Genomic DNA, 12395 nt, shown 5'->3' on the forward strand with positions numbered 1-12395 from the left:
CAGCCTTGTAATTTTAGAGGGAAAAAAGGATTTTAGGCTTATTCTAGAGGACTAAATAAGGATGAGTCCTTATCCTGGCTGTTCGAATAGGTTATTTAATCTGCCTTATTTTTCCATGGATAGAATTGGGGCTAATAGTTTGCTGCTAATATTACAAGGTTATTATGATGACCAAAATGAGTTAATATATAAACCATGAAACACACAAATGTAATATGACTATTCTCATTGAATCTGAGACACCACAGATTGTAGAGCACACCATTATTTTATAGTCCACTAAGAAACTAATGATACAAGTTAATCTGTTACACAATACTTTCTTATCACTCAGTCCTTATTAAAGGGCTTATTTAGGTGTATGTAAAATTGATTTTTGTTATATTTAAAAGCTGTGCATTAAACGGAACAATTCAGTTAAGGTAACCCAAAATGTCTTTATATCTAACGAATAACTTTTCAACTCTGAATAATTGATATACTGAATTTTTCTTTTTTTAAAATGTTTTATTTATTTTTGAGAGAGAGAGAGACAGCATGAGCAGGGGAAGGGCAGAGAGAGACACACACACACAGCCTGAAGCAGGTTCCAGGCTCCAGTTGTCAGCGCAGAGCCCAACACAGGGCCCGAACCCATGAACACACAACCTGAGCCAAAGTCAGACACTTAACTGACTGAGCCACCCAGGTGCCCCAATATACTGTATTTTCAATACAGTGCTACCTTCTGTGCCATCAAAAGCAGTGGCAATGCAGCAGTCCTTAAACAGGGCTCCATTTGGGGGTAAGATTTTCTTCCAACCTTCTGGCATCAATTCCGCAAATTTTGATGTTGATGCGCTCTTGTGCCTGATAAGCTATATACAAAAAGGTGTCAGTGGAAGTTTTTCAGACAACAACTAGGATCATATTTCTTGTGCAAATGTTGCTTAAGTGGTTGGCTGACTGAAATGTCCCTGGGTTTTAGCTGTCCAATCATTCAACCAGGAGTAACAACCAAATTTGCAGATAAGCAGACAATAGCAGTGATATCGAAAGTGCATAGTGGTGGAAACAGCTGAAAAACACGAATTGTCTCAATTTCAGAGATGTTAAAAGGTGACAGTATATGTATCTTGGAATAGGTAAAATAAAGTATTGGGTTTTTTGTTGTGTTTTACAAATAAAGGTGTATAATAATAAGGCCTCAGAAAGAGCACTGGGGGTTATATGTATGTGATGAATTGCTAAATTCTACTCCTGAAACCATTGTTACACTGTTATCTAACTTGGATTTAAATAAAATTAAGATATTAAAAAAAAACAATAATAAGTCCCCAGGAAGCTCAGCTATGCGGGAGCTTCAAGATCATTCTTTGATTCCATCTCATTGTAGCACTCTGATCCAGGCCTACACAATCTTCAGTCTAACACAGCACAGTAAGAAGAGTCTTGGGTGCCGGGCAGAGAACTGGCTTTGGGGTCTGAGTCTGACTCTCAACCCTGCCATTTTTCAGAAGTACTGTTTTTGGGGTCAAGTTACTTCTCTGAGGGAAATTACTAAGGTTTGGGGTGGGGGGCTAATATGTACGAAAGCATGCTGTAAACAGTAAAATCCACATGCAAAGGGAAGAGAACTAACATTTTCATTGAGTGCCAGGAACTGTGCTGGGTACTTTGCATTATCTCATTTGTTCTGAGACATATAGTGTCTTGATGGTCACCTTGACATCTGATACATTTCATGCTATGTTAATTTTTTTCCAAAATACCCCTTTCATTGTCTCACACTTTTTTAAAAATTAATTAATGGGGGCGCCTGGGTGGCGCAGTCGGTTAAGCGTCCGACTTCAGCCAGGTCACAATCTCGCGGTCCGTGAGTTCGAGCCCCGCGTCAGGCTCTGGGCTGATGGCTCAGAGCCTGGAGCCTGTTTCCGATTCTGTGTCTCCCTCTCTCTCTGCCCCTCCCCCGTTCATGCTCTGTCTCTCTCTGTCCCCAAAAAAATAAATAAACGTTGAAAAAAAAAATTTAAAAAAAAAATAAAAATTAATTAATGAATTAATTTATTTTTAAATTTACATCCAAGTTAGCATATAGTGCAATAATGATTTCAGGAGTAGAACCCAGTGATTCATCCCGTATGTATAACACCCAGTGCTCATCCCAACAAGTGTCTTCCTCAATGCCCCTTACTATTTAACCCATCCCCTCACCCACAATCCCTCCAGCAACCCTCAGTTTGTTCTGTATATTTAAGAGTCTCTTGTGTTTTGTCCTCCTCCCTGTTTTTATATTATTTTTGCTTCCCTTCCCTTGTGTTCATCTGTTTTGTATCTTAAATTCCACATAAGAGTGAAGTCATGATATTTTTCTTTCCCTGACTAATTTCACTTAGCATAACACCCTCTAGTTCCATCCATGTTGTTGCAAATGGCAAGATTTCATTCTTTTTGACTGCCGGGTAATACTCCGTTGTGTTTGTGTGTGTGTCTGTCTGTGTGTGTGTGTGTGTGTGTGTGTGTGTGTGTGTGTACACCACATCTTCTTTAACCGTTCATCTGTTGATGGCCATTTGGACTCTTTCCATACTTTGGCTATTGTCGATAGCGCTGCTATAAACTTTGGGATGCACGTGCCCCTTCAAAACAGCACACCTGTATCCTTTAGATAAATACCTAGTACTGCAATTGCTGGGTCGTAGGGTAGTTCTATTTTTAACTTTTTGAGGAATCTCCAGACTGTTTTCCAGAGTGGCTGCACCAGTTTGCATTCCCACCAGCAGTGCAGAAAAGATCCTCTCTCTCTACATTGTCTCACACTTTAAAGCACAAATCGTCTAAGGCAATTCTTTGGATCCTAAAACAAGCTGATAACCATGATCCCATCACAGAACTGCAGCCTCTCACTTGTTTTTGCTTTGTAGCCCAGAAACATTTGAAATAGAGAACCTTGGGCGACCAGTGTACCACCTTCTCTGTGACTCTGGCACCAAAACTAGCCCCTGGGGACCATGCAGAAAGTTTTTAATCTATGGTAAAATGTCCTAAATGAATGTGAGATCCAGGGTGTGGATCTAAAAGGGCATTAAGCAATTTACACAGATTCAGGCACACAGAAAGTTGATATCCAAAAAACCTGACCATAGAAACCAGAGGCCTCAATGGGGGCTGCAATTCTATTTTGGGAAGGAGAAGTTACCAGCAGGAGAAGTACTGGGGAATAGAAATATAAGGCAGGAACCGCCCCAAAGCCTGATTGTCTTTGAGATTGACTCTTTGAACTAATGACCCATTCTCCTCATGTCCTTCTACCAGGAATTGGGGTCCTTGGGTTGGAGCAAAGCTTAATCTATAAGTTAGGGTTACAGATTCAAGCTCAAAGGCTAGAGAGATAGGAGTTTAAGAACTAAGCATGCTATTACATCAGCTGTATATGAAATGGTGTCTTGAAATACTAATAGGTGGGGATAAGGTGGATGGGGGGGGGGAGTTAAAGCAATAAAATGTCTTATGTTTCAAATGTCCACAGGATAGAGAACTTTGTGAAGGCTCAAAAGAACAAAGACCTACAAAAATTAGGGGACTCCCAAGATCCATCTCCAAGAGCAATGGTATAATGTTTAATTTGTAACTCAATGTAACACTCATTGCATTGTTCTCTAACTAGTTTGTGTATGTACACATTGAATTCCCACTAAGATTTTTCTTTAAAGTTTATTTATTTTGAGAGAGACAGAGACAGCCCAAGTCGGGGAGGGGGAGAGACAGAGAGAGACAGAGAATCCCAAGCAGGCTCACAGAGCCCAGTGTGTGGCTCAAACTCATGAAACTGTGAGATTATGACCTGAGCCAAAACGAAGAGTCGGACGCTTAACCAACTGAGCCACTGAGATGCCTCTGAATTCCCATTGAGATTTTAAGCTTGAGGTCAATAGTAACAATGAAAAAAAATATTCTGCATGTATGGCATAATGCTGTGTAGTGCTAAGAAAACTTATTAATGTCACTCCTTTCTATTTGAATCTAGCAGAGATTATATCTTGCTACAATGATTACTGTAAAGGTGAAAACCCAGATTCCTTTTTGCCATTCAGCACATGTTTTTCCACGAACCCAGCCACTCCAGAAAATCTATCTTATTTGCAGAACTATTGCAAAATCCGACACTCCTCTTCACTTCACTGGAATGCCCTTGTAATTGCCAAATGTTGCCTTGCCTCATGGAAATTCTTGGCCAGAAACCTATGGATTGCCAGCCCTTGCAGCTGTTGACCCTAATTCTCCTATAACATCAAATCAACATTTTTTTTTTAATTTTTTTTTTCAACATTTATTTATTTTTGGGACAGAGAGAGACAGAGCATGAACGGGGGAGGGGCAGAGAGAGAGGGAGACACAGAATCGGAAACAGGCTCCAGGCTCTGAGCCATCAGCCCAGAGCCCGACGCGGGGCTCGAACTCACGGACCGCGAGATCGTGACCTGGCTGAAGTCGGACGCTTAACCGACTGCGCCACCCAGGCGCCCCAAATCAACATTTTTTAATGACCTACTGAGAACAGGCACTGGCTAGGTGTCATTGAAGGTATAGAGATATGATCACTGCCCTCAAGTAGTTTATGGTGTATATGAAAACAAACATATGAATATTTAAATACCAGGTAAAGACTTACTTAACAGTCATCAGTCGTAAAAGGGTTAGCAAAGGCAATGGTGCAAAAAAAAAAAAAAAATGACTAAGAATTCACAGGAAGATGAGGCATCATTTCTACCCCCTTCTATCTAGAAAGCCAAGAGCCCAGTGTAGGAGCCTCTCATGTCCTTTCTTTTGTGTCACTATTTTGAAGTATACTAATGGAAAAAATATGGTGTCCTTTTCCCCTATAAATCTTTTGTGTATTGTGGGTCACCTCCTGGGTTTTAGGTTCTTACCTCTTGACCTGAGGTCACTCAGTGGCACCCATTGAGATTCCTGCCTTGGGAAAAGTTCACCTCCTCTCTACTACTAATTCTATACTCTATATATTAGAGTATATATATTTTTTTCTAAGCAAATTCTTCACCCAACTTGGGGCTTGAACTCACAACCCTGAGGTCAAGAGTCACATGCTGTACTGACTGAGCCAACCAGTTGCCTGTACTCTCATTGGCTTGTTTTTAAGTTTTGTAGACCTGGGGATGTTGGACTGGTAGCAGGCCACAAAGACCTATTTATTCCTGTTGCCACAAGACTGACTCTCTTCTAGGATGGTGGGCCAGAATATATAGGATTTCTACTCATCCTCATCCTTCTGCCTAGAATATGATCTTCCTGGAACAATCTTTTCTTCTCAGATGAAGAGACTTTATCAAAAGTAGTGTAATAGCCCCTTTCCCTATTCCTTCATCTCATTTTCCCTGTTCCCTCCCTACCCTCTCTTCTTTGGCGACTTCATCTGTTTCTCTACGCGAATGAATGTTATCCCATTCCAAGTCTTCAATCAATGTGTTCTAAAAGGAGAGAAAGCCTAAGAGTATGAGTCAACTTTATTCCTGGTACGGAACGATGTTTGTTCTCTTATTAGTTGCCCTGAGGAACAGGGAAAGGAAGTGCAACTTCTATTTTTCTTGCTATGAAAAGGAAGTAAATGGCAGTCAACCTACTTCATTAACTTAAAAGATTCATTTATTTTTTTTTTTTAAGTTTACCTATTTTGAGGAGAGAGACAAAGCACATGAGTGGGAAGGGGCAGAAGGAGAGGGAGAGAGAGAAATCCAAGCAGGCTCCACACTGCCAGCGCAGAGCCCGATGCAGGGCTCAAACCCACAAACTGTGAGATTATGACCTGAGCCTGAGTCAAAAGTGGGATGCTTAACTGACTGAGCCACCCAGACTCCCCTAAAAGAGATCCATTTATTTTTTATTTTATTCTAATTTTTTTTAACGTTTATTCATTTTTGAGAGACAGAGTGTGAGGGGGGAGGGGCAGAGAGGGAGAGACAGACAGACAGACAGAATCTGAAGCAGGCTCCAGGCTCTGAGCTATCAGCACAGAGCCCGATGTGGGGCTCGGACCCATGAATTGTGAGACCATGACCTAAGCCAAAGTGGGATGCTTAACCAACTGAGCCACCCAGGTACCCCTAAAAGAGATCCATTTAAAGGAAAGTGTTACACTGAGCTACTGTTACATGCACATAGAGCATTACAAAATATTTACTTTATGGTGCATAACATGTTGGCATTAGCATTGACCTTGGCTTGTCATTGGCTTCTGAGGCAAAAACAATCAGACTACCCCAGCTGATCAACAGGCCTAGGCTTAGTGGCCTCGCAGACTCACCTTTAACTTTTCCAGGTTATAACTGTGACCTATCCTTACATGCTTACCTTGTATGACAGTGATTTCTGTGTGCATCTATGTCTCCATTACAATGTAGCCTTTTTAAGGAGGGATCTGTTTTCCTCTGTTTCCCCTCCACATCATCAGGTTGTACATTGCATGTGCCAGTGCTCAATAGATGTTTTTGAATCAATCAGTTGAGCAAGCCTTGCTAAAGTGGCAACCTGTTTCCTAGTTTTGTGGAAGTCTTTCAACTTTGTGTTCCAGCCTTCTAAGTATTAAAAATAATGGGTGGCTCAGTCAGTTAGGTGCCCAGCTCTTGATTTCAGCCTGGATCATGATCTCACGGTTTGTGGGATTGGTCCCTGCATGGGGCTCTGTGCTGACAGCTACTTTTGATTCTCTATTTCTCTGCCTCTCTCCTGCTCTCTCTCTCTCTCTCTCAAAAAATATATATATATCAAAATATATATATATAAATAAGTAAATATATTTTTGAAAAGAAACAGGAAAATAACAACAACAATTATAATAGGAGTTACCTGTGGCAATCATGAACAGCAATTCCCCTGACAGCTGGTGACAACAAGAAAAAGGGTAAGGAGTCGTGCTGGGAATCATCCAGAACCTAGCTCACACAGACCCAGGGAGCAGCTCTGAGGAATTACATCCAGAACAGGGCTGCTGGAAAACACCCACATTCAACAACAGCATCTCTCTCAGCACTCCGCAAACAGCCTCTGAGAGACCTTGCTCCATGTGTTACACAGTGAGTGAGGAAGGGGAGACTCTCTATGGCCCCAGCCTGTAAACTTGAGAGGTTCCCTGACATGAGGACTGCTGAGAGACTGAGCAGATGCGATAGGAATGCCTGTGCTCTTCCCTGACTGCCTATTTTGGCCATCTCCCTGCTTTTAGACTCTGCAGTGGAGAGGTCAGAGGCTTAGCCAACTGAAAGATACAGGAGAAAGATGTGGAATCTACCTCAGTGGGTAGGGCCAATTAAGACAAGAAGGGAGTACACAGAGGGGAATATTCAGAAAACAAACGTCTTGCAAGAATCTGGAGTCATAAAGGGGCCAAGTCTTCCTACTCAGTTAACCCCTAAACACTGGTGGGAGCTTCATTTTAATGTGTGAATGTTGGGGAGACATGGGATGTGGTGAGAAATCATGATATCTTGAGTGAGTGGACTTGATAGTAGTCCCCTGGTTGGCCTTTGGTGAAGAGAATTAATAACTGTATTTTGACTTCCCGATCAGCCCGACTCCTCTTTCCCAGCATCATCGAGGTATCTTTTCAGGGAGAGAGAGGCTGTGGGTATCATGGACTCTGTCCAGTGTCCTGTCTAGGCACTAGGAGCTCTGGATCTTCTGAGATACTTTTTTTTTTTTAAGGATGTCTTTTTTTTTTTTTTTAAGTTTTATTTATTTATTTTGAGAGAGAGAGAGAGCATGAGCAGGGGAGGGGCAGAGAGAGAGGGAGAGAGAGAATCCCAAGCAGGCTCCATGCTGTCAATGTGGAGCCCAGCCGTGGGTCTCCAACTCACAGGCTATGAGATCATGACCTGAGCCGAAATCAAGAGTTGGACACCTAACTAACTGAGCCACCCAGGTGCCCCTGAGATTCTTTTTATCCTGTAGAAGGGAAGTGGGAATGGTAGGCCCCAAAAGCCAAAGGCTTCAGTTTTTGTGCCGTCCCAGTAATGCTGGAAAAATTCTCCTCTCCCAGGGTGCTCTGCCTTTTCATTATACCCGAAGATATGTAAATGCCGCACCTGCAGGAGAGGACAGGAATTTGTCCACACTACTTTTTTTTTCGTATGATCTGCTGTGCATGGCTATTGTGTGGCATGTGTACACACTGAAGCATCCATTCCTTGCCTTTAGGTTCTCTCTCTTTTTTTTTTTAAGTATTCTTCACACCCAGTGCAGAGCCCAACATGGGGCCTGAACTCACAACCCCGAGATCAAGACCTGAACTGAGATCAAGAGTCGGATGCCCAGCCAACGGAGCCGCCCAGGCACCCCTTGCCTTTAAGTTCTGAAGCTACCCTGAGCCCAGAGGTTCTGGGGTAACCGCTCTGCTTTAAGTCTTGGCTGCTGTAGGTGGTGGGGCTTCCAACCTCTTTGACTAGTTCCAGTCATTCCATATTGTTATCAGCAGGAGACTCCCAGGCATTCTGGAAGCTTTGCATGAGGGTAGGAACCACTGCTGTTGCTGTTGCTGTAGCTGCCTGGACCTACAGCAAAGAGCCAAGAAAAAAAAAAATCATTTCACACTCTGTACACCAAATTCCCCCAGTGCTGGCAGAGCCAGGAAGTCTGCAGAGCCATGTAAATCTCCCTTTAAGCAGTCTGTCTCTTCGGTAGCTCCAGAAATGGTGTTTGTTACCTTTTAGATTTTAGTAGATGGGTGAAAACTGCTGGCAACAGTCCCTGTTTCTCAAGCTGGAGAGCCAACCAGCAGGAGTTTCATAGAGAAGGCAGCTTCCACCAGAGGGGTCTGTCTCTTATTGCTGCTAGTAGTACTTTGGGCCTCAGTGAGAAGATTTCCCACCAAGAACCTGGAATTCAAGTTGCCATTTTATTTTATTTTATTTAATCATTTTATTTTATTTTAATTTCAAGTTGCACGTTTAGATTTAAACCTTCAAATCAATGCAGAATACATCAAAGTATAGTTGTTCAAAATCTCAGTGAAAAAGAATTATGCTGTAACCTGGAAAAAAAAAAAAAACTAACTTAAATTCAAGAAAGAACATGGTGTCAGGGAAGGTTAGCCCTGAAGACTTAGGAATAAAGAGGATCTATGAGGCAAATCCTGGTGGTATTTATCCAAGTGGTTTTAGGTGAGAGGTTACATTGGTTTGTTCAGTTTGGAGGCAGGTAAATTGTTGCTTTGGAGTTGGATGGCTTTTTTGTCAAACGTTCACACATAAAACAGACACCCTTATTTTTAGTTCCATGCTCTGTAAGCAACCTACTCTTACAATCTGATTCCCCAATGTTGGTCACAGGACATGAATGTTTTTATTCATCTATTTATTTTTTTAAGTAATCTCTACACCCAATGTGGGACTCGAACTCACAACCCCGATTAGCAAGAGTCACAACCTCCGCCAACTGAGCCAGCCAGGTGCCCCAGGACATGAATGTTTTAGCCCGTGGCTATTATATCTTTTTCTGTTTATATTCATAATGTTCATTATGGACAAACTTGTGGTTTTGAACACCAGGCTCTGGGAGCATGAGTCTGCTTTGGGAGATGAATTTATAGTCTGTGTGTTAGCATATTGGATTTCTAAGCCTATACGGCTGAGGACCAGAACCTCACTCTGATGAAAGATAAGACCATACCAATGCAGGACCTTTGGGAGTTCCTAGAAACTCCCTAACTGGCCAGTGGTCAATATCCTTACTACTCAAACTGCTGATGTTATCAGGACTAGTGGGAGTTTTGTCTATATTCAGGGACTGGCAGGATAGAATTATATTTGGGATCCTGGTCTGGAGTCAGATAGACTTGGTATAAATCCTATCTTTCATGTTTAACTTAAGCAAATTGTGTAATCTTTCTGTGCCTCAATTTTCTCATCTGTAATTTGGGCATAACAGGAGTGTCTACTTCATGGAATTGTTAGGAGACAATAAGACAGCATGTTAAGCACTTTATGTGTACTAGGCCTTATGTAACACCTAACATAAAATGTTGCTTAATAAACAGTAGCTACTCATATTTTTAGAGCTCTTACTAGATGCTAGACACTGTGGTAAGCATGAATATATTTGTCCATAGTCAAACAGTTGGCAAGTGCTAGAACTGAGAGTTGACCCAGGCCAAAGCCAATGTATTTGACTACTAGCTTAAACCGTCTCTGATGGTTTAACAAACGCAGCAAACCTTGTGCTTCCAGAAAGTATTGCCTCCTTTAAAGGAATAAATTTGGAAGTCTGTATATTTATTCCTAAGCCTATTCAGGACTCCTGTTTTGAACTGAAAAATCTGTGATTTATTTTTTTTAACATTCTTAAGAAGGGCAAATCGTTGTTCTTTGAGAGAAGATTTGATCTTCCTTAATAACCAAAACTTACTCAATGCCAAGCCCAGTAAGTAAAGTGGAGAATTACATTGGGACATGCCATCTGTGGCTGAGAGCATGGGGCTAAGAAAGCAGTCCCACAGTTTTGACAGAAGTAGCAAATACTTCTTTGTCACAAAGCATTTTCTTTAAAAAAAAAATTTTTTTTTAATGTTTATTTATTTTTGAGAGAGAGAGACAGAGTGTGAGTGGGGGAGAAGCAGAGACAGAGAGGGAAGCACAGAATCTGAAACAGGCTCCAGGCTCTTAGCTGTCAGCACAGAGCCGGACGCAGAGCTTGAACTCGGGACTGGCAAGATCATGACCTGAGCCGAAGTCGGACGCTTAACCAGCTGAGCTACCCAGGCACCCCGTCACAAAGCATTTTCCATTGTGGCTGACTTCACTTTCCTATCCCACTCCTTTTTTATGGGATTAAATAAGAAAATATGTGTTGTTATTTGTAAATTAGGTTAGCTACAAATGGGTTAAATTATGGTAACTAATGTTAGCAGATGAATACAAACATAAAGAAAGATTGCCAACGAAGGCCATGTCTTTTTAACAACTCTATCATTGACACAAAAATATGCTCATCAAAATAATTTGAGAATGGGTGATTTTTAAAAAAGGATGAGGGATTGAAAGTTAAGTTTAGCAGAGTTAAATGTAAGATCCTGTACTTCAAGCTGGGAAAAAATAACTGCATATACAGAATATAAACAATATAGCCTAAAAGTATATAAGAAAATTGCTTAGAAGTTTTAGTAGATAAGAACTTAATCTAAGTTAATGACTGCCAAGAAAAATACTAAGGTGTCACGCTGAATTAAAGGAAGCCTAGACTCTAGATGAAGGAGGTGACCTATCCACTCTGCTCTGCTGATTAGATTTCTGGAAGCTACAATTTCAGAGGCTACAATTTGAATATGGCCATACTGCATTCAGAAGAGAGTAATCATGGTAAAAGAGCATGAGAAATGTTGAATGGTTTGGAGATGTGTTGTTTGAAGGTGAAAATATTGGGGCCATGATAGATTTCTTTAAATATTTCATGTGCAATCACATGGGGAAAGGATTTGGTTCATTTCATATGGTAGCAAGGGGTGGAATAAGAAAAGTGGGTGGAAGCTTCAGTGAGATAAGAGTTTTAGTTCAGAATGCGGAAGAAGTGTATAAAATTGGCAAACTAAAAATGAAATGAGGTTTCAGGGAGAAGTTTCTCCACCACCTGAGGTGCTCCCACAGAAACAGAAACTGAACTACTTCTTTCTCCCTAAGAAAGGTCTTAAGCCTATCAGATCCTATTTGTAATCACCACTATTATCCAAAAGCAACTTTATTTATTTATTTTTTTAAGTTTATTTATTTTCAAAGTGAGAGAGAGCAAGCAGGAGAGGAGCAGAGAGAGAGGGAGAGAGAGAATCCTAAGCAGGTTCTGTGATATAAGCACAGAGCCTGACTAGGGACTTAATCCATGAACCACGAGATCATGACCTGAACCGAAATCAAGAGTTTGACGCTCAACCGACTGAGCCATCCAGGCGCCCCCATCCAAAAGCCCCTTTAAAGCACCCCTTATGTGTTGTGAAGCTAGAGCCACCAACTGTCCTGATTTTCCCAAGGAGTGTGGGAGTTAGTTTGCTAAAACTATGAAAGGTCCCATGTGAACCGCAGCAAGTTTATCACCCCAGAGTGGAAGGAGTTTTGGATAAAGAAGGTCCTTTAAGGGGCACCTGGGTGGCTTTGTCGGTTAAGCATCTGACTTCAGCTCAGGTCATGATCTTGCAGCTCATGAGTAGGAGCCCCACTTTGGGCTCGCTGCTGTCAGCCTGTCCTCACAGAGCCTGCTTTGGATCCTCTGTCCCCCTCTCTCTACCCCTCCCTGACTTGTGCTCTCCTAAAAATAAAAAAAATATTAAAAAAAAGAATGTCCTTTAAGTCGTGGTTGAGGCAAACATAGAAGATATGCAATCAAACCTTCACTGAAGGTTTGATTTATAAACCTTCATG

The sequence above is a fragment of the Puma concolor genome, chromosome C1 (genome assembly GCF_028749965.1).
Source record: "Puma concolor isolate L17-30 chromosome C1, mPumCon1.1.hap2, whole genome shotgun sequence".
NCBI lineage: Eukaryota > Metazoa > Chordata > Mammalia > Carnivora > Felidae > Puma > Puma concolor.